Here is a 22,988-nt window from a genome sequence, read left to right on the forward strand (position 1 = left end):
TGCATCCTGAGTTGGATAAAGTATGGGAGCTGTGGGAAGTTGTGTTTAAAGAGACAGCAGCTGGGATCCTTGAAAGAGTGGAAATTGTTCTCATCAGCGTTTGATAGCTACGGGGCTTGTCAGTACTTGGATGGGAAACCTCAGAGAGGGGAAAAAGAATCTGTGAAAGTGCATTTTGTGCCCCAGAATCTGAGCTAATGGGACTATCAGAAACAGAAAAAGTAGATTACCTTTTAATTCTATATATGCCTAACTTTGGATAGAGATTCCTGCTGGAATGGATTCCTCACCAGCAAAGCTAATCTTTTGCTTGAAGTTGACATATTTAGGTTCTTTTCTCCTTTCTGTACCACTGTCCACATCAGGCTTTGTCATTTTTATTGATGCCCATCAGAATGAAGGTATATGGCATCTGGCTTTATTATAGTGGGAATGGTCACAGCTACTGTAGTTAAGTATGCCTTTGGTTTCAAATGTAACCTTTGCAGTTGTTCTTATCTTTCTGAAACTCATTTTTGGGGCTAAAATTTAGCAAGTTTGATCTTTGTCCAGGGGTGATTTTTCTTTTTTGTGTTCTGTTTAGGAAACTTTGAGCAAAACTCGTTCTCATGTTTTTGAGTAAGTGGAAAGTGAAAAATCATCATCAACACCATCTCTTGTTTCCAACACTAATGTTAGATAGGGCTGACTTCTGTTAGTTTCATGGCTTTGGTGCCTAGACTGCCAGCCACCAGAAGTCTAGGCTTTTTTACAGATGGGGAACTGAGGCACAGAGTTCTCTCCCCCCTTTCCGATTCTAAGACCAGAAGGGACCATTGGGATCTTCTAGTCTGACCTCCTATATAACACAGGCAAGAGAATTTCCCCAAAATAATTCCTAGGACATATCTGTTAGAAAAACAGATTTAAAAACCATTAGTGATGGAGAATCCACCATGACCCTGGTAAATTGTTCCAATTGTTAATTACTCTCACTGTTAAAAGTGTATGCCTTATTTCCAGTGTGAATTTATCTGGTGTCAACTTCCAGCCTTCCAGAAAGGGGGGAGAGAACTCTGTGTCAACTTTCCAACAATCCAAAACATGGATTGTGTTATACCTTTGTCTGCTAACTTGAAATGCCCATTGTCACATATTTGTTCCCCATGTGAATACTGATAGACTGTAATCAGGTTTCCCCTTAACCTTCTTTTTATTAAATGTAATAGATTGAGCTCTTTGAGTCTATCACTATAGGGTGTGTTTTCTAATACTTCAGTCATTCTCGTGGCTCTTCCCTGAACCCTGTCCATCTTAATCAGCATCCTTCTTGTATTGTGGGCACCAGCACTGGACAAATTATTCCAGCAGTGGTCGCACCAGTGCAAATATAGAGGTAGAATAACCTCTCTACTCCTACTCGAGAGTCCCCTGTTCATACATTCCCAGATTGCATTAGCTCTTTCGGTTATAGGATCACAACGGAAGCTCATGTTCAGCTGATTATTCACCCCAGGATAAGAGTTCTCTGCTGTGCAAGTATGGCCTACATTCTTTGTTCCTAGATGTATAAATGTACATTTAGCCGTATTAAAATGTTTCTTGTGTCCAGTTTACCAAAGAATCCAGATCATTCTGAATCAGTGACCTGCCCTCCTCATTGTTTACCACTTCTCAATTTTTGTATCATCTGCAAACTTCATCAGTGATTTTATATTTTCTTCCAGGACATTGATAAAAATGTTTGATAGCATAAAGCCAAAAATCAATCCTTGTGGGATCCCTTTGGCCATGCACCCACTCAATGACCATTCCTCATTTTCAGTTACAGTTTGAGACCTTTCCGGTAATCAGTTTTTAATGTATTTAATGTATACCATGTTAATTTTATATTCTGGTGTTTTAGTCAAAATGTTATGTGGTACCAAGTCAAATGCCTTACAGAAATCTTAGTATATTATGCCAACACTATTATCTTTATCAACAAAACTCATAATATCATCAATAAAAGTTATCAAGTTAGTTTGACCAGGTCTATATCCCATAAACCCATGTTGATTTGCATTAATTACATTACCCTTCTTTAATTCTTTATTAATTGAATCCTGTATCAGCCACTCTATTATCTTGTCTGGAATCAATACCAGGCTGACAAGCCTATAATTTCCCAGGTCATCTCTTTTATCTTTTTTAAAAATTGGCACAACACGTTAGCTTTTTTCCATTCTTCTGGAACTTCTCCAGTGCTCCAAGACTTACAGAAAACCAACATTAGTGATCCAACAAGCTCTTCAGCCGGCTCTTTTAAAACCTTTGATTTAAAAATGTCAAACTTTAGTAACTTCTGTTTAACATCTCCCAGAGATACAAGTGGAATGGAAAAAGTTTTATCATCACCATATGATGAGATGATATCATCTGTTTTCCCCGAGATACAGATCAGAAATGTTTATTGAAGGCTTCGGCCTTTTCTGCATTATTATTGGTAATTCTACCATTTACCTCTAGCAATGGACCAGTACCATTGTCAGGATTCATTTAGTTCCTAATGTACCTTAAAAACTCCTTCTTATTGTCTTTAACTGTCCTGGCCATAGACTTCTCCTTGTGTCCCTTATCAATTTTCTACGGTTCCTAACTTCTGATTTATATTTATTAATTAGTATCAACTTCCCCTTTCTTCCATTTGTTTTAGATTATATTTGTTTTATTGTTGCCTTCACTTTCCCTCTAAATCAGGTTGGTTTTATAACTGCTATGATCTTCTTCCTCAGTTGCGAGGTTGTGACTTTTGGGGTGTTCCTAAGCATTTCCCAATTATCATTCACATTTCTCTGCCTGAATTTGCCCTCCTAGCTGATTTGGCTCAGACTCTGGAGCCCACCCCCTATCCGTAGGCTTCAGTGCCCAAGCCTGAAAGTCACATAGCATTTTAGTGCCATAGCACAAGCCCCATGAGCCCAGGCTCTGAGATTTACTGCTATGGGCTTCTGCTTGCTAAGCAGACATGCTCAGAGAGGATAAGTGACTTGCCCAAGGTCATACAAGAAGTCAGTGATAGAGTAGAGACTTAAATCCAGGTCTCCCATGTCCTAGTTAGTGCCCTGACCTTCTTTCTGTAAAGTGAAAAATTATTTTGCTTATTACCAAAAAAAAAAAAAAAAGGATTGCCATCTTTATATGAAGAGCCTCAAAATGGCTGGATGCTGAAAGTGACTAGAGGATAGGGAAATAGCCCTCACTGAGGAGGAGGGCGTTGTAGTGTTGTGGTGAAAACTGAACTCTGTGTGCTTGTGTCATTACTGTACAATCTGTAATTTCAGGAGCTCATTCTGTTTCTCCAATACAATACATCATAATTTTTTATACAACCTTAGATCTGTGTAGAATCCTGTAGTGCAGGATGCTAAGCTCTTTGGATAATCAGACTGAGCACATTTAAGGGTATAACTTTAGGCATTCTTTTAAAAAACCAAACAATCCTTCCCCTAAACAATCCCCCAAAACTCTAAGTCGATAAAATATGCTATTTGCATTGCGAATGCATTGCAGGCTGGATAGCCTTCTGTCTTGGATTGTTTAGACACACCAAATCCTGCATCTTGGCAGAGGTTAGACTAGATGATCCCTGCAGTCCCTTATAACCCTATGATTGTGTGATTACAATCAAGTCTAAGTACAAAAGACTTAAAAAATGACATGATGTATGTGTAACTAATACTCTTGCGGGGTGAGGGGTGCGGGAAATTGTATGGTGTTGTATTTTGAGAAACAATATATGATCATGTAGACTTATAATGCAGAAGCACACAGGGGTAGAGTTAAGGTTGTGAGCATAGCCCTTAATATTCTCATTTCCTGAACAGGCGTAGTTGTATGGAGGTAGAGTTCTGGTTGAGATGGCTTTCTTTTTTTTTCCATTCCCTTTTCCCTTTCCTTTCTGTTTTTCAATGGCTTAGATCTCCTCCCTCCCCCCCCCAAAAAAAAGTGTTTTGGCTGTTCTCCCTTGACGAATTTCTTTATAAAAGCTGTCAAGATTTAGAGAAGGTTGGCAAGCTTTAACCTTGTTTCCCTTCTCCCTTTGCAACAAAAAGTCAGCAGGGAGAGCAGAGAGCCTCGCCAGCAGATCTGCAGCAAGGGATTGGAAACTGAGGGTATGTCTACATCTACAATTTTGCAGCGCTGGTTGTTACAGCTGTATTAGTACAGCTGTATAGGGCCAGCGCTGCGGAGTGGCCACACTTACAGCAACCAGCGCTGCAAGTGGTGTTAGATGTGGCCACACTGCAGCGCTGTTGGGCGGCTTCAAGGGGGGTTCGGGGAACGCGAGAGCAAACCGGGGAAGGAGACCAGCTTCCCCGCGGTTTGCTCTCGCGTTCCCCGAACCCCCCTGCAAACCGCAGGGAAGGAGACCTGCTTGCACGGGGGTTCGGGGAACACGAGAGCAAACCGGGGAAGGAGACCAGCTTCCCCGTGGTTTGCTCTCGCGTTCCCCAAACCCCCCTGCAAACCGCAGGGAAGGAGACCTGCTTGCACAGGGGTTCGGGGAACGCGAGAGCAAACCGGGGAAGGAGACCAGCTTCCCCGTGGTTTGCTCTCGCGTTCCCCGAACCCCCCTGCAAACCGCAGGGAAGGAGACCTGCTTGCACAGGGGTTCGGGGAACGCGAGAGCAAACCGGGGAAGGAGACCAGCTTCCCCACGGTTTGCTCTCGCGTTCCCCGAACCCCCCTGCAAACCGCAGGGAAGGAGACCTGCTTGCTCGGGGGTTCGGGGAACGCGAGAGCAAACCTCAGGGAAAGAGACCTGCTTGCACGGGGGTTCGGGGAACGCGAGAGCAAACCGCAGGGAAGGAGACCTGCTTGCACGGGGGTTCGGGGAACGCGAGAGCAAACCGGGGAAGGAGACCAGCTTCGCCGCGGTTTGCTCTCGCGTTCCCCGAACCCCCCTGCAAACGGCAGGGAAGGAGACCTGCTTGCTCGGGGGTTCGGGGAACGCGAGAGCAAACCGGGGAAGGAGACCAGCTTCGCCGCGGTTTGCTCTTGCGTTCCCCGAACCCCCCTGCAAACCGCAGGGAAGGAGACCTGCTTGCTCGGAGGTTCGGGGAACGCGAGAGCAAACCGCAGGGAAAGAGACCTGCTTGCTCGGGGGTTCGGGGAACGCGAGAGCAAACCGCAGGGAAAGAGACCTGCTTGCTCGGGGGTTCGGGGAACGCGAGAGCAAACCGGGGAAGGAGACCAGCTTCCCCGCGGTTTGCTCTCGCGTTCCCCGAACCCCCCTGCAAACCGCAGGGAAGGAGACCTGCTTGCGCGGGGGTTCGGGGAACGCGAGAGCAAACCGGGGAAGGAGACCAGCTTGATTACCAGAGAGGCTTCCTCAGGTATGCTGGGATACCTGCTTATTCCACGGAGGTCAAGAAAAGCGCTGGTAAGTGTCTACACTTGATTACCAGCGCTGGATCACCAGCGCTGGATCCTCTACACCCGAGACAAAACGGGAGTACGGCCAGCGCTGTAAACAGGGAGTTGCAGCGCTGGTGATGCCCTGCAGATGTGTACACCTCCTAAGTTGCAGCGCTGTAACCCCCTCACCAGCGCTGCAACTTTGTGATGTAGACAAGCCCTGAGAAATAGTGATTAGGAGGTCCTGGTTTATTGTTCTATAGACAATGCTTTTCTTCCTGCACCCCCACCTCTGCAGCTAATTCTGTGGGTCTCTTGGAGAGATCTGATGGGAATATTTCTCCCCAGCCTCTCCATCAGAGTTCCTGTGAGTCTCTGATGGATAAGCCTGGTCTTGGCCCCCTCACATTGGCTACAGATGTCTGTGGAACTGCAGGTGCTGGCTCCCCTATCCAGAAGGCTTAGTGCTGCTGGAGATCTTCATTCAGCAGTCAGCCTGCTTTTTGTTGTTTCCTTAAGGCTTCTGGCAAGTGGATTCGCTGAAAATTGCAGACTTCCAGAAGCAGGAAGAGAGCAGTGTTTATGTGGAGCCAAGTATGATCTAGAATTTAAAATGTCAGTATTGTTATAATCGTCATTCAAATCCCTTGTTTATTCCATTTCATTATCACATAATACTAGCCAAGTGTACTGTTCAGCAAACAATAATAATGGAAAGGCATGTGCTTGTGTGCTGCTCCAGTACTGCACTGTTAAGATGAATTCTCTACTGTTGATTTGTTTAAACTGCTACTGTTTCTACAGTCTTCTGAACAAATCTATGTTACTGCATCCACTTTGATTGGGGGCAGAGGCTGGGGCAGAGCTGGGGTGAGCACCCCCGGGGAACATTAGACGCTGGTGTCTGTGTTCCAATATCGTTGGCCAGCATCTGGCTAACATTTCTCAGCACATTAAGAAACTAGTGATTATGTATTCTGTACATGTCAGATACTTAGCAGTTATATAGTGCTTTTAATTTTCAAAGCTTTTTAGAAACAACTAAAACACCCGCTTTACTGTTGTTTAGAAAGTCTTATTGTCTGCACATAGTTAGCAAATTCTCTTTACAGAATGGCTTTATTAATCAGTAAAGTAGAATTTCACCAGAACTTCAGCAGCATCAGATGTGATCAGGGGAAGGTCCATACTGAGCAGAGTGTATTATTGAGTGCATCGCATAGTAATGAAAGCCCTTCTTTCCACCAAGCAACTCTTTCCCTGCGTTTCATGCCTTTGTAATAGTCCTGGATTAATATTTACTTTTTACAACCCATTCCCATGCTCCGTTCTTCCTGAGAGACATGAAGAAAAAGGGATACATGATTTTCCTGGCCTTTATAGGACCGAACCCTTGTGAAGACCTCCAGGGCCTAAGCCTGATTTAACTGAACTGGAAGAACTGGACTGATGAATTGAGGAGGAGTTACTGCAAGTGCAGGGTAGGGTTAACAGATGTCTCAGCATACCGTAGAGTAGTGAAGCACTACAGCAGGCTGTGTACAGCGAGAAGCTTGTTAGAAATAGGCTGGCAGAGGAGGCTGCCAGCAACAAAAACACAAAGAGGAAATTACTCTTTGCGGGGCTTGAATTCTTGGTGCAACGAGCCAGGCCTTCTTCATGCAATGGGCAGAATGAGATGCTGGTGAGGACTAAGCATTATTTTGTACTGCAAGACTATTGCATAGCTGTAAGGAGACCATAGCTAAGGCTGAGATGGCACTTCCATTTTAAACCTTTGATTTTAGTGTCTTATAACTTTCAAAAAATAACTTCTGAGTTGAAAATCTGTGTGCTTGGCCTTAGCCTAGAGCAGGTAGACTTGTCTGGGGAGAGTTGAATGAAATTCTGTTAGACTATTTTTATTATATATATCAAATTAGATGTCAAAATAATTAGCTAGACTTGTGTACCGTAGACAGTGATGATTTGATTAGCTCCTCTAACTAAGCAAGATTGGGCCTAGTAAATGGATGGGAGAACTCCAAGAAAAAGGAGGGATCCATGTAACAATCAGTATCCATCATGTTCTGTCTTCAAAGCACTGTGCAGAAAGGAACAAATCTTTCCATTAATCCTCACAACATCCCTGTGCAGTAGGTAAGCTGGTATTTTCTGTGCAGCAAACTGCAGCTGCTACTTTACCCTTCTCAGAATCTCCAGTTGCTGTTTCAGTTGCTTCTCTCCCCTTCCCACACCTTTTTTCCTTATACAGTAGAACCTCAGAGTTACAAACACCAGAGTTACGAACTAACCGGTCAGCCTAACACCTCATTTGGAACTGGAAGTATGCAGCCAGGCAGCAGCAGAGACACCCCCCCGCCCCCCCCCAAAAAGTGTTCGTAACTCTGAAGTTCTATTGTAATTTAAATTATAAGCATAAAAATGACTTTAAAACAGTGTAATTGCTGAGCTTTTAATTAGACAAAAGACAGGAAGCAATAACCCTGCTGCCCTCTTGTATGGGTGCATGAGAAATGGGCAGGGGTGAAAGTAACTTACAGGACTTACAGGTACTGCCGGAGTCCTGAGGGGGCGTGGCCTCATCTGGAAGAGGCGTGGCCTCAAGTGGAAGAGGCGGGGCCTCTCAAGATTTAAAGGCCCTGGGCACTGGCTGTGGCTGGAAGCCCCAAGGCCTTTGAATCAGCCAGGGGCTCCCAGCTGCAGAGGTGGCTGGGAGCCCTCCAGGGCAAATTAAAGGGCCCAGGACTCTGGCTGCTGTGGGGAACCCCGAGCTTTGTCGGGCTGGGGCCAGGATTTAAAGGGCCTGGAGCTCTTGCTGCTGTGGGGAGCCCCGAGCCCTTTAAATCCCAGCCCCAGCCCGGCCGCCGGAGCTGCAGGCGGGATTTAAAGGGCTCTGGGCTGCCTGCAACCACGAGGAGCTCTGAGCTCTTTATATCCCGGCCCCAGCCTGGCCACTGGAGCCGCGGGCAGAATTTAAAGGGCTCTGGGCTGCCCACAGCAGAAGCCGGTACGGTCTGGCACAGTGTACTGGCTCTTGCCGGTACACCGTACTGGACTATACCTACCAGCTTACTTTCACCTCTAGAAACGGGCTTTAGTGAGGGGTCATAGTACTGTGCAACGTAGTGTATGGTTTGGAAAATAATTCAGCCTAGTAGAATAGGAAGAAACTGCACTTGTTTCAATAGCTGAACATGCAGATATTGAGCACTTTGTATTATTGGCCATATATCATGTGGGCATGAAGGGAGACCCTCTTGAACACAAACACAGAAGATGGCAGAGTTAAGGCAAATGGAGGTGTTTCACTCTGAATTACCTAAAATAGGTAGCTAAAACTCTCTTAGTGTTAGTGTTGACTTAAGATAGGCTTGTTTTGCATATTGTTGGACTGTAAGGCCTGGTCCACACTACAGCGTTAAATCAATTTAAACAGCGTTAAATCGATTTAACGCTGTACCCATCCACACTACAAGGCACTTTAAATCGATTTTAAGGGCTCTTAAAATCGATTTCTGTACTCCTCCCCAACGAGAGGAGTAACCCTAAAATCGATATTACTATATCGATTTAGGGTTAGTGTGGATGGAAATCGAAGTTATTGGTCTCATTCTTTTACTGAGCTACCCAGAGTACACCGCTCCGGAAATCGATGGTAGCCTAGGACCATGGACGCACACCACCGAATTAATGTGCCCTAGTGTGGACGCGTAAAATCGATTTTATAAAACCATTTTTATAAAACCGGTTTTAATAATTTCGATTTTGTGCTGTAGTGTAGACGTGGCCTAAGTTAGCTGGTGCAGTGCCAAAGCTCTCCTTTTGCTGACTAGCCTGGGAAATCACAGGTTTTCAGGCTTTGGTATAAACCACAAGGACTGAATACTCCTTAAGAATGACTCTGTACCAAGTGTTTAATTTGAACTCTCAGTCCTTTCAACTGACATTGTTTCACTAATGTGTTTCACTTAGCACTGATATTTGAGGAAGTAAATCTGCTGGTGGGTAAAGTGAATAAACACTGTGTTCCTCTCACCCACCCGCCTCTAATCCCATTCTGGATCACCTCCAGTTGGCCGAGATTTCTGGGCTGAAGCTTCCGTGTTGGCAGTGGGGGTACCAAACTGATTCGCCTCTGTATCTGAAAACACAAGTCTTCGGGACAGAGCCAGAGGATATGATCCTGGAACCCCTTATGTGTTAAGCCTGAAGAAGCACAAGGTCCCGCTCCCAGAAGGTGCTACCATGTCTGTTCATTTTTTCCTGTGTTTGGTTTAGAATTAACCTGGCAGTGTTTGCTCAGCTGCCTTGCACCTGACTGCTGGCTATTTGCGGAAGGATTTTCATGGAGTTTGTATTTCACAATGGAGGCTTTTGTTTAAAGTCTCCCCATTTTTGGAACTGCAAAGTGGCAGAGGAAAGATTGGGGATGCGGGGCAAGGAAAGGACAAGAAGGTAGATTTGATGATATCTGAGACTCAGTCACCCTTCCAGGACTATCTAACTGCTGCTTCCAGAGGTAGAGAGAATGTTATTCCTATCCCTTCCCTCCAAAGCTTGTTTGTGATATTCCATGTATCACCTGAAATCACAGCTTCGTGGCTGCTGAGGTTTCCTTAGTTGCATCTGCACTTGCTGTTGGAAAAGGGGTTCAGAGGTTGGAAACAGTTTTGTCTTCATTGGCTCTTTCCAAAGAATTGATGAGAAGCGCAGGGGGCTTGAATTTTCACCCAGATAAGACTTTGTCAGGAATGCTGGGAGAAGGGTTAATTTTTGGTCTGGGTGGAAAGCTGATGAAGAGCTGGATTTTTCTTCCAACCAGGAGTGGATCAGGGAGAGAATGAAGGGGCTGCATTTTCCTGTGTCTGGGATCGGGGAGGAAACAGAAGAGACTTTATTCCTGAGGCATTCTCCTCAGGGTTGTGAAGCACTATGCTATTCCTGAGTGCTGCAGAGAGTTAATCACACAGTGAACAGTGAGGTTTAGGAATCCAGCCTGTTGCTATTTTATGGACTTAGTTCAATTGCTCCTTTTGTGTGGAGGGAGCGGCGGAAGACAGCGCATGTCCTCAGGACTAGAACACACACAAAGCTCTTTATTCCAGGGAGCAGCTGAGCTTCTGGCAGCGTTAGTGTCACATCTTCTGCACCAAGGATAGGCCTAGTGTTGTTTCCCCCATTTGATTCTGTCTTCTGACCTTCATTTCACCTTTCCAGAATGATTTGCCCAGAGTGACTCCAAAAGGCTTTCCTGAATCCATTTCCTCCACCCCCACTGGAGCAGGGAACACATGCAATCAAGAGCTCTCATTTGCTGGTCCCATTGCACTGTCTTACAGTACACTGTTCAGAAAGACGCCCGGTAAACGCTGCTTTCCCCTGGAATGGCCTCAGCATTCTGGACTTTGCACACTGGAAATCTTAGTGTGCCTGATATTTTACGGAGGTGATCAGGTGACTTGGCGTAAGCAAGTTTTCCTTATTCGTAAGGATTTTGGTGATGTGAGGTTTGTGTGTATCCCCTGGCAAAGGGATTGAATTATGTGATAGAGTTCGGATTGGAATCCCAGGACTGATTGAACTCTTTCTTGGAATTGTAAAGGAAATGGCATGAGAGACTAGGGAGTACTTTTTAATATATTTTTAAATCCTCTTCAGATGGGGAGGTACTGCTGGCCTGGGTGGAGTTTCACAGCTGCATTTACAAAGAAATCAAGGAAAAATCCAGGAGTTGCCTTATACAGGGCCTTGACCTGAGACTGAAGTAACCTTATGATCTTGATCCCTTTTCGGTATAGATGTAATTAATCTCTCTTGAGTGCACCTGTTGCAGAAAGAATGCTGCAGTGCCCCATGAAGTTTTACCTTGTAGAGGGTGACCAGCTGTCCCGTTTTTAAAGGGACAGTCCTGTTTTTTGGGACTTTTTCTTATATAGGCGCCTATTACCCCCCAACCCCCATCCCATTTTTTCACAGTTGCTATCTGGTAACCCTAACCTTGTATATCCCAAATATGTGTATGTCATAGCATTCTTTCTCAAATCTGAACCTTAGAGTCCAGGAATGAGATACTAGCATGAATTTCCCTAAGCTTAATTATCAGCTTAGATCTGATAGGCTGCCACCACCCAAAAATATAGTGTTTTGGGGCACTCTGACCTCCCCAATCTTCCCTGGGGACCCCAAGAACCCAGATCCCTTGGGTTCTTAAATCAAGGAGAAATAAACCATTCCCTCACCTTTCCCCCTCCCAGAACTTCTCTCCTTGGGCTATCCTGAGATACTGATCTAACCTCTTAAATCACCATACAGAGAAGCATCTCCCTTCCCTTCCACAAAGAAGCAAACAGATTCAAGGAAAACAGAGAGAGATTTTATCTCTCCTCCCATCTCCCCACCCGTCCTGGTGATTTATCCCAATCCCCTGGGATAAAACAAGGGAAAAAGAGAAAAAACAATCAATCAGGTTCTCTAAAAAGAAATCTTTTAATAAAAGAAAGGGAAAAGTAAAGAATTATCTCTGTAACTTCAAGATGTAAATATTACAGGGTCTTATAGATTACAGACACCAGAAAGAGACTTTCCCACCAGTACCAATACAAATCAAAATATTCCCAGCAACTACACATATAAAAGTTAACCATCCAGATCCACAAATGCAAATAGTGTAAAACAATTAAAAAGCCTAAACGGCCTGTTTTACTTACTATATGAAAAGAAGCTTAGAGAGCCTGTAGTAATGTCTGCTCTCTCTCAGACCCTCCGAGAGAAGAACAAAGAACAAAGAACTCACACCCAAACTTCCCTCCACCCGAATTTAAAAGTATCTTGTCTTCTGATTGGTCTTCTGGTCAGGTGTCCAGTTTCCTGCTTGTAACCCTTTACAGGTACAAGAGACATTAACCCTTAACACTCTGTTTATGACAATGTACAAGCCACATGTTCTGGCTTCTAGTGTGTATCTTTGCTCTACACTCTGAGGCCTTGTTTACAATGGAATAATTAGGACCTGTAACTCGCCACTGGTGATAGAGCAAGTGGAAGCTGTAGCATAGACAGGGAAATGATGCTCTGTTGTCTAACCTTGTCTTGAGTAAGTTTAGATGATACAGTGGTGAAAATGTCTGAGCCCTTTCCGAATTTATAGCTAGAATCAGTGCAGCTTTGTCCATTGGGAATTACAGATCCCATATCTGCCAGTGTAGACGCAACCTGAATGTAGTACACTTAGTACTCAGCTGTGCGGTCCTGTTTCTCATTTTGTTGTAAGGGGGATTGTTGCCACATCAAGGCCTGTCTAGTTCATTGTCCCCAGAAACTATAGGTCCCAAGCTAATTTCAATTGTTAGTAGGGGTTATATGTAATGGTTATCTCAGAACTGAAAAACTCCACTCATTGATAGTAGGAATGTTTTCCTATTTCCTAAACTATCACACTTTCTATGGAATTTCACTTTTCATTTAAATAACTACAGTCCTACGCCACGTGGTTGTGAAGAAAACCTGCCAAAGGTGGCCCAATTTCTTAGTCTGCAGGCAGGCACTGTACTCACCTTCTTTGCAGCCTCTGTGAACTGATGAGGGCAGTTACCTAGGCAATGTAAAATGTTAGCGGGAGAGAGAGATTTCAGCCTACTTTTTCAAAGGTGTTCGCTTATTTTGTGTGCCTCAGTTTTTGTTGAGACTCATGAGACCTGGTTTTTCAGGTGACTGAGATTGCACACCTAATAACTGAGGCAACCTAATTTAGTGGACATTTTTGAAAATTGGGCCTTGACTCATTATAATCTCAGTACATCAGAGTCTCTTTTCTTTTGCTTTCTTCACAGGTGGCTAATGCAATGTTCATTCCACTTTGCCACCTGCTGCTGACTGGGTAATGGAATGCCAAGTGTTATTCCTGTGACTTAAAGGAACTTGCTTGCAGCAGGCAGGGGAGTTAAGATGGCTGTTCTAGCTCTGTATCTCTTTACTCTTTTCTAGCTTCTTTCCATATGGTCTTTTATGCTTTTGAGTTGCTTGACTCAACAAAGCCTGGCTATCCCAATTCCTTTTCCTCTGTCTGGGTCTGAAGATGAGTATTTGTGGAGTGTTTCAGAGGCTTGAATTACCCCCACCAGCACCATCGCCAGCACATGCTTTCACCCTCAGAAGTGGCTTTTCATTTCTTACGTCTTGCTTAGTCCCTGTTACTTGTCTCCTCACTGTCCTGCTGGGGTGGAGTGGAGTGGCTGCTGGAATTGCAGCTCAAGCACAGGTGCCGACTCCATGGGTGCTCCAGCCCTGGAGCACCCACTGAAAAACATTAGCGGGTGCTTAGCACGCACTGGCGGCCATCATCCCTCCCTCCCCCCCCAACATCTCCCACCTGCCAGTGTCCCTGTAGATCAACTCCTCCCCCTCCCTCCTTCCCACCATGGATCAGCTGTTCTGCGGTGTGCAGGAGGCACTGGGAGGGAGGGGGAGGAGCAGGGGATGGGGTGCACTTGGAAGTGGGCAGGAAGAGGCAGGGAACGATGGGAGTTTGGGGCTAGGAGTGGAATGGGGGCAAGGCCTGTGTTTGAGCAGGAGTTGAGCACCCCTGGGGAAAATTGGAAGCTGGCACCTGTGAGCTCAAGATCTACCCATGGAAAGGAAGTGAGGCTGTTGTTATTGTATCCTCTGTGGGCATTTCTCCCCTTCCCAGGTGTACTCCTGCCTGACAGCTGGAACATCTTTCAAGTTTCAGGAATGCCAGGAGAGATCAGTGGACTGTTAATGAATTATTGACAACTTCATTGTGCTAGCATTTTTGTTCCTTCTCTCACCATGATGTTCTTTCTGGACAGTTGGCAAGACTATCTTCTCAATCAAAGCAGGATCCTGCCTGCTAATGCCTGCTCTTCCACTGCACGCTGTGAGCCGGACTGGGGTTGAGAGAAAGACACAACAGAGAAAGGAAGGAATATGTGGGCACTCGTTTTATCCTCCTTTAAGAAGCTCAGACTCACAAAGTGTTGGATAAGACATGTTGCTCAAAAAGCTGAATACTGTAGCAGCCTTCACTATGTTCTGGGCTTGTTTGCTGTTGTGCTTTGCCCTCAAGCAATAGACAGAAAGAGAGTGAATTGACACCAGGTAAAAATAAAGTTTTTTTTTTTCAGAAGCAACATATAATTGTCCCATGGAATTTGCTGTCACATAATATTATGGAGGCAAAAAACATCCAAAGGGCTTGTGTACATGGCTGGCAATGTGCACTAAATGGAGTGGTTTCTAAAGCACATCAACAAGTTGTGCACTAAGTAGCCCTGGGGTTGGCAACCTTTCAGAAGTGGTATGCCAAGTCTTCATTTATTCACTCTGATTTAAGATTTCATGTGCGAGTATTACATTTTAATGTTTTTAGAAGATCTCTTTCTATAAGTCTATAATATATAACTAAACTACTGTTGTATGTAAAGTAAATAAGGTTTTTAAAATGTTTAAGAAGCTTCATTTAAAATTAAATTTAAATGCAGAGCCCCCTAGCCCAGTGGCCAGGACCCGGGCAGTGTGAGTGCTGCTGAAAATCAGCTTGCGTGCAGCCTTCAGCACCCATGCCATAGGTTGCCTACCCCTGAACTAGCCCATGTAGACCCAGCTAGCGTGAACTAAAAGTTCCTTAGTGTGCATTAACATAGTGCTGTTTCAATATTATTGCAATAGTCCACCCTTTGGTGAGAAAAGCATAGATAACTGCAGAGTTAGGTTCATTTTAAGAGATTTTTATGCCCGTTATCTGAAACATTTAGAATTGGATAGCAGATGAGCTGTGCCATCGACCTATTCTTGTCTGGCAATTCTTTTCATCACACTTTACTTGCTCCCGGGTAAGGCAGCAGATCTTGCTTCCTCTTCACTTGCTGTAGACTGGCCCAAAACAGATGTGTCTTTCGGATGGAGTTCCTTTAATCTCAAGGCCTGGTAGGCAGGGGTCGTGGCTGGAGAAGATACCAAGTTCCCATTTCCCATACACCACTTCTTCTCTTTGGTGAGCTCAGCTGCTTATGTTGAGGGTAATGGTTTTGTCTCATTCACATACTTGGCTTTGCTTTAGTAACCTTGGTTCTGATTTTTGTTCTGAATGGTTTCAGGCTGCTTTTTCATACTTCCTACCATAGACTCATTGCAGCCTGTACCATTGGGCTAGTGGAATCATTCTATGTGTGACTAGCCCATGTTTCCTATGTACCATTAATTTATGGAGCAGGAATTCTTAATCTGCTTTTCCTCCCCTAGAAGTTGGTCTCTTGTTGTTGATCATAGATACTTTGTAATTTGTACTCTCAGTCTAGAAACGTTAATGACCATAGAGAATTGGTGCAATCTGAGGAATTAAACTCAGCATTGAAAGTCAGAATGTGACTGTGTGTTCTGATCCTGGTACTTCCACTAAGATTTTGGGCAAGTATTTTATCCTCTCTGTCTTTGTTCCCTCCCATAGTTAAAGTCTGCACAGCTGTTTGAAACTACAGAGTGCTGTATTGCTAAGTATTCTTATTTCCATAATTGGGGCTACAGCTCTCCTGTCCCTCTCCTTGAGTTATGCAAGAGGTTCTCTTGTGCCTTCCCCTCCCCCACTCTTGCCTCTCTTTACTGACTGGCTTCTGGCACTGCGCTGAAGCAATGCCACTCCTGCAGTGATGTGCCATCTTGAGATTCCTTGTTTTCTCAGGTCTGCAGCTGCTGGAGAAAAGTCTATAAATGAGGGGGAGAGGTGGCAGCAAAGAGGAAAATATTTTTGGCTTAATACACCATTAAGGCAATCAGCTGGGACATTCCATCAAGACTTTGATTATACACCAAATTGTACAATTCCTTGAGAAACATACACACCCCAGAACTGTGTAAAGGAGTACACCATGGTCCACACAGGCCCCTTTGTGTAAGTCTCTTGTGGAGCCTGATTAGTTAAATCAGCAGAAAACTTTTAATATAATGCCCCTTTTAGAGGGTTATGGCATATTTGAGCTGGAAGGTTCCATGGCAGCTGAGTGTTGCAGAAGAAAAGAAGTAATGTGCCCCAACCCCCTCGCCCAACCTGATCCCCCTTCCGCACCCCTCAGTCCCAGCCCAGAGCCCCCTCTTGCACCCCAAATCCCTCATCCCCAGCCCCACACCAGAACCTGCACTCACTTCCAGCCGGAGCCCACTCTGCCTCCCCCTGCACTCCAACCTCCTGCCCCAGCTTGGTGAAAAAGAGTGAGTGAGTGAAGGTGGGGAGAGTGAGTGACGGAGGGGGGATGGAGTGAGTGGGGGACGGTGCAAGAGTGCTCAGTTTTTTGTGAGTAGAAAGTTGGCAACCCTAATTCAGTATAAAGACTCCAGAGACCTCCAAGGAAAAGGAAAGTTACTGAGTAAGCAAAGGGGTTGGCAGTGTGGGTAGGGAAGGGTGTGGCTATGACAGAAGAAATAAAGCGGTTTGGGAGAATATCCTATCAGGCACAGCAGAGATGATCACAGGGCTCATAACTAGAAAATTAGAGGATCAGAGAGTTTCAATAGATCTTTTAAAATTGGGTTATCTGATTAAATTAGAAATGGTCTAGAAACTGCTTCCCATTGTCTGCCATTATCTCCCCTTGGGGATCAGGGAGAAGGGTTGTCGGAGGTGGTGAGAAGCACTTTCTGTGTAATCAGAGGACTGGGCAGAGGTCAGAGGCCTGTTCCATAGGTTTGTGCAGAAGATATATGTATGCAGATGATGTGCTGTATGTGTGTGCAGAATGTACTGTGTGATGTGCGTGGGTGTTGTGGAGGAGGGGTGTATGCTGGGTATTCAGAAGTGTAGTGATTGGAGGGTCTGTTTATGAAGAGAAGGACTCTTAGCTGTGGGTTGCCAGAGGCTGTAGATGAGGTTTAAATATGACACAAATTCACAGAAATCCTGGGCTTGTGGGAGATGAGAATCGGTTTCCTGCCTTCTCTTCCCTCCCTCAGACATCTTCAAAACTCACATGCAAGAAGAGTCCTGTCTTTGTTGCCCCCAGCCATAGCAGGTGGTTCTCCAGCTATGTGCTGGGAGTGCAGTGAGACTGATGAGGCTGCTAGCGTCTTACCCTGCTGCTGCTGCTGCCATTAGAGAAGGGCTACCAGTAGGAGCTTCTGGGAGAAAAGTAGGCACTGAGTCTCTGCGCCCTCATCAGCATCAGTGCTTCTCCTTTTCATCTGTGGCCTACGTGGAGCAGAGTTCAGTTGGGAGGATTTGACTGCCTCTGTGAAGATGCAGCTTGCAGGAGTAGCATCAGTAGCACAGGCACAATCCACTTAGGGTTGGGGAAGGAAAGGGAGACTGACAGCGTGTGCTCTGGAGACACTGGGCTCAGGGCTTGGCTACACTCGAAACTTCAAGGCGCTGCCACGGCAGCGCTTTGAAGTGTGAGTGTGGTCGCAGCACCAGCGCTGGGAGAGAGGTCTCCCAGCTCTGCACGTACTCCACCTCCTCATGGGGATCAGCTTGCAGCGCTGGGAGCCGTGCTCCCAGCGCTGCGGCACTGTTTACACTGGCACTTTACAGCGCTGTATCTTGCAGCGCTCAGGGGGGTGTTTTTTTCACACCCCGAGCGAGAAGGTTGCATTGCTGTAAAGCGCCAGTGTAGCCAAGGCCTCAGTCCAAGTAGGGAGGGAGTATCCTGCACTTTTCCTTAGCTGGCTGGAGGAGCAGTGTTGACCCAAGCTTCAGAAAGAGCCGTCTGCAGCAGGAGGGCGGGTTTTGGCTACACTAGGACATTTTAGGGCCCGCTAGATAATAAAAGGGGAGAACTGGGTGGGGACCTGTAAACCAGTGCAGACAAGGGAAGCATTGAAAGATGTGAAGATTGAAAGGGAAGGAGGGGAAAGAGAGTCTGGCTGCAACAATGGAAGAGTGGCTCGGAAGAGGAAGAGAAATGCATGTAATGGAAAGGATGGGGTAAAGAAAGGGAAGGCAGGCTGGTGGGGTGGTGGTGGAAAGAAGTGTTTTGTGCATATTGCTAGCTGATCTTGGTGTGTGTGTATTGGAAATACATGTATGTATACTGTGTGTAGTGGAGATATGTGTTTACTGTGGACTGGAATGCAATTTTTAGTGCTTGTATGTGTGTATGAGAGGTGCCCTGTGCATAGGGGAATGCAGGTTTTAGAGGGTCTGTGTGAGGTGACTGGGATTCTGGGTTGTTGTACTGCATTGCTGAGCCCTGGAGAGTGTTATTTATAGCAGCAGCCGCTGAGGCAGGAAAAGTTTGCTCAAGCTGTCATTTGTGTGAGCTGGAGAGCGAATCTCCCTCCCTCCCTCTCTTGCTTCCTTCTGATTTTCACTGTAATTAGTGAGCTTTCCATGAGTGGAGTAGGAGCTGGCATCTTCCTTTGGAAAGACAGCATTCTTCGGGCAGGAATGAGAAGAGTTGACCCTCCAGGACTCTTTAGCTGTGTCCCCTGCTGTATCTTGAGCGACTTTCTGCACCCAGGTTCCAAAGTAGAATTCGAAGGGAAGGGGTGTTGCTGCAGATCCCTTCTTACATTCCAACTACAAAACTCTGTTTTCTGGGGTCCACAGTCAGAACCTAAATGTTCCCTTTGGGCTTAGATATGACAGCAACATTTGTTTGTCAAATGAGAAGCTAAACTACTGTCTGTTTTAGCATTCAGGCGTGGGAACGTGTTTGCTGATAGGAGGCCATTCTGTGCTCATTTTCTTCTAGAATCTGCTTCCTCTTTAAAACAGAAAAAGTTCCTGTTGAATGCAGCAAATAAGAAGGACAAAGCGATAGCGGCAAAGGGTCTCTGCACAGGTCCAATATACACGCACTGCACATGTGTATTTCTACAGTAGACACTAGCAGCTTCTTCTTTGCAAGTGATGTGAGGTCTCCCCTTCTAAATATATCACTATTGAGTAAGGAAAGAAAATATCAGGTTGGGGCTGCAACTCTGTTGTGCTTCAGGCCTTTTGCAAAAATTGGGCAGTTCTTGTGCTTTTCAGATACATTTTTGCATATCTCAGAAAGTACAAGAGCACATGCATAAATGGATAGGGTCCTAGAGTTTAAAGCCAGAAGGGACCACCCGATCATCTAGTCTGACCTCCTGCGTACCACAGGTCGGCAGTACCAACCAACACTCACATTAAACCCAACAACCAAAATTAGACCAAATTATTACAGCCCACAGAAGAGTAAACTATTATGTGCCATGGGTGGAGAAGAGGCGGGACCGAGGTGCACCAGTGCCCAAGGCTCCTGCAATACTAGGGAATTGATTAAGTGAGATCTGTATACTCAGATAATCCTGGCAAGTGACCCTGCAGAGGAAGGTGAAAAAACCCCAAGGTCACACTGCCAATCTGAACACGGGGGAAATTCCTTTTCAACCCCTATATATGGTTGTCAGTTAGCCTCTGAGCGTGTGAGCAACAGGCAGCCAAGCATATGAGAGACTACTCATTGCCATCTCAGAGCACTGGCCCACCCCGTCCAGTGTGCCATCTCCAGCCATGGCTATCCCTGATGCTTCAGAGGAAGGAGACCAAAAAACAAACAAACCCCAGAATACATCGGGGGGAAAATCCTTTCTTGACCTCTTCAGGTGACCAGCTAAAACCCTGAAGCATGCACTTTAGGAACATAAGACTCAAACTAGAAGGGTTCCCTTAAGGCTGCTGAGCCCTGCCCCCACCATCACAAGCAATCATGTTCATAAATGTTTGCATCTGTCTCTTAAAACTAATTAAATTGTTCGCTCCTATGGGGAGGCTGTTCCCGAGCCTCATTCTGATGGTTAGAAACCTTCTTCCAATTTCTGGCCTGAATTTGTTCATGGACAGTTTATATCCATTGTTCTTGTGCCAATACTGTCCTTGTGGCACTTCAGTACTGGTCCAACATAGGTACAGGTATAGGTACAGGTCCAGTCATCCACCTCAGCCTGTACATGCAAACATTCATTGTCGTGCACATGTCTTTCACTAAACAGAGCTCCTGTTACTTTGGCATTTGATCACAACTTTCTTAATGCAGTAGGGAAAATGTTAGAAATGAAACTGTATATACCCTGTGATGTTGTTATGTGGCCTAGATTAGTCCTGAGCTGAAAGAACCTTGAAAAGCAATGTTCCTCTGGACTTCAGAAGATCATTCATTGTAGTGTCTCACAGAATCTTACTGGAAAAGTGAATTCCAGTTAGTTTAGATAAGAGACTAGTTACATGGAACGAAAAGTAGCTGGAAAGTTATATCCAGGTGGAAAATGATGCAATATATAGAGTTAGGGAGAAGCTTCAAAGGGGATGGAGTGCTGTAAATATTGATGCTGGGTTACATTTTATTAAATTTTATTAATGATGAAGAAAACAAGAATAAATGAAATCTATGTATAATCCTAAATTGGAATGCATTGTAAACACCAGGGAGGGCACAGAAATAATAAAGAGGCATCTAAAAAGTCCAGAAATGTGGGCAGGAAATAAAATGAGATTCCGTCTAGAAAAATGCAGGCTAATACTTCTAAGAATAATCTAGTGCAGGGGAGAAAACTGGAGAGCAGGAATGCTGAGGGAGACTTAGGGGTGATAGTGAACAGCTAATATAGATATGTGTTTGCCGTGCAGTATGGCAGCAAAAAACATTGGGATTTTGCAGAGGAATTATGCCACAGCGAAGCTACTTGATAGCCCCTCTTCCAGAGACTGATGATAATAAGATGGCATCTGGGGTCAATGGAAGTTATTCCTGTCCTGAGGGATGTCTCTATAATAATATGTAATTGTCCTATGTACCTCCTTAGTAGATAATTGGAGAGAATTTCAAGAGCACTTTCAAAAAGAAAAAGATTAAGGGAGCTGGAGGGATTGATTTATGAGGAAAGGTTTTAAAACCTAAGTATGTATTAGCTTGACTAAAAGACAGTGATGAGGGAGGGATGTGTAACTGTCTTCAAGTATCTTACATAAAAATTAGGAGGGAGAGGAAGTGTTTATGGTTATCTGTGGGAAAATAATGGGCTAAAATTGAGCAAAGGACAATTTGTATTGAGTATTAGGAAACATTTCTTAATGATGAGAGTGGTCTGGAAGAGCATCCCAAGGAAGTAGTGCAAGCTTGATTGTTTGTCATTTAAAACAAAAAAGTAGAAAGAGAGATCCCAGGCTCAGATCTCAGGTAATCTAGGTGCTTTCAGGAAATAATAAATAGAATAGATAGGTTTGTCAAAATTAGATTAGTGTCTTTTTTTATAATTTTGACAGATAATATTGATGTTTATTTTAAGTTTTTTTTTATTTTATCACTTAAATTTTCACAGTGGTGCAAAATCATGGGTTTTAAGCTTTTTTATTTTTTAATCTGTCTAAATAGTCACAGTTGGAGGATATTATGGGGGAATGTCAGACAATAATTATTTAAAGACAGTAGATGTTGAGATTCAAAAAGTTAAAGCTTTATAATAATTTAAAACACAAATTGTTAGCATCACATGTCAAAATATACAAAGTAAATATCCTTAAATCAAACTCTAATAAGTTCTCACACAGCATTTTTCTTACATTGCCTGTCTATAGATTTTGATTATTATAGATGAAAATAATTTTGGTTTGTGTGTGTACAATGAAATTGGCGTTTACTGACATTTACCAGTAAAAAATGGAATCCTTCCAAGCCTAACTACAGCAAACAATCTTGCATTGATCCTGGGGTATATGGACTAGAAACTAGATGCCCTTAATAGGTCTTTTTTGTGTCTAATTTCTAGGAGTCTAAGATGCATGTGCCTCCTCTCCAAAGCAGAGAATGTGCAACAAAGCCACCAGTCTCCGTAATTCAGCTGGTTTGAGAGGTCAGCAGATGACACATTCAGTGCAAATGTAAAATAACTTTGAGACCAATGAACCAATGTAAGGACCAGGCATTAAATTATAAATGGAACTATCAGGCCAACATACACTGATGAGGAATAGGATTATGGGGAAATCTTTGAACCTCTGAGCCCAGTGCCCAGCTGAAGTAAATGAGTATAAAAGCATATCCTCCGTAAGTCTTATAACAGTATCTGAAGCTACTTTCCAACATAGTTACAGCCTACCAGGGTTGCAATACAGTTTGCATCTGTGTTTTGATACAGTTAAAAATCATGTTATGGTCCCCAAACTGTGGGGCAGGTCTCCCTAGGGGGAGCATGGAGGAATGTTCTGGGGGGCATGGTGGGCCTGGGCCAGCAGCCAAGGGAGGCAGGGAAGGAGCCCCACCCAGCCTCACCCCACCTCCAGCTCTGCTCCAATCTCAGCCCCGGCTCCCAGCTCTGTGCCTGGCCCCATTCTCAGCCTGGGTACAGCTCCGCACTTGGCCAGGGGCCCAGCTGCTGGCCCCGGGCCCAGCTGCTGGCCCCCATCACAGTCCGACGGTGGCTCCATTCCCAGCCAAGGGTGATGCTGGGGCGGGGCCAAGAGTGGAGCCACACCCAGCTGTGGGCCTGGCTGCTGACCCCAACCACGGCCCAGCTGCAGCTCCGCTCCTATCCCAGCCTTGGCCTCTGGCCGTGGCTCCAGCCCAGGCCCCATGGCCAGCTCCAGCCCCTCCCCCAGTTGTGGCCCCAGCCATGGCCCTTTACCCTGTCTG

The 22,988-nt window shown here is 45.0% G+C and overlaps 1 protein-coding gene across 1 annotated transcript in view; it reads left to right on the forward strand.

Annotated features, from left to right (window-relative positions):
* DAGLA (diacylglycerol lipase alpha) overlaps positions 1 to 22,988 on the forward strand; it is a 90,831-nt gene that overhangs the window by 6,393 nt on the left and 61,450 nt on the right. The window lies entirely within an intron of this gene.

The sequence above is a fragment of the Gopherus flavomarginatus genome, chromosome 5 (assembly GCF_025201925.1).
Source record: "Gopherus flavomarginatus isolate rGopFla2 chromosome 5, rGopFla2.mat.asm, whole genome shotgun sequence".
Lineage (NCBI taxonomy): Eukaryota > Metazoa > Chordata > Testudines > Testudinidae > Gopherus > Gopherus flavomarginatus.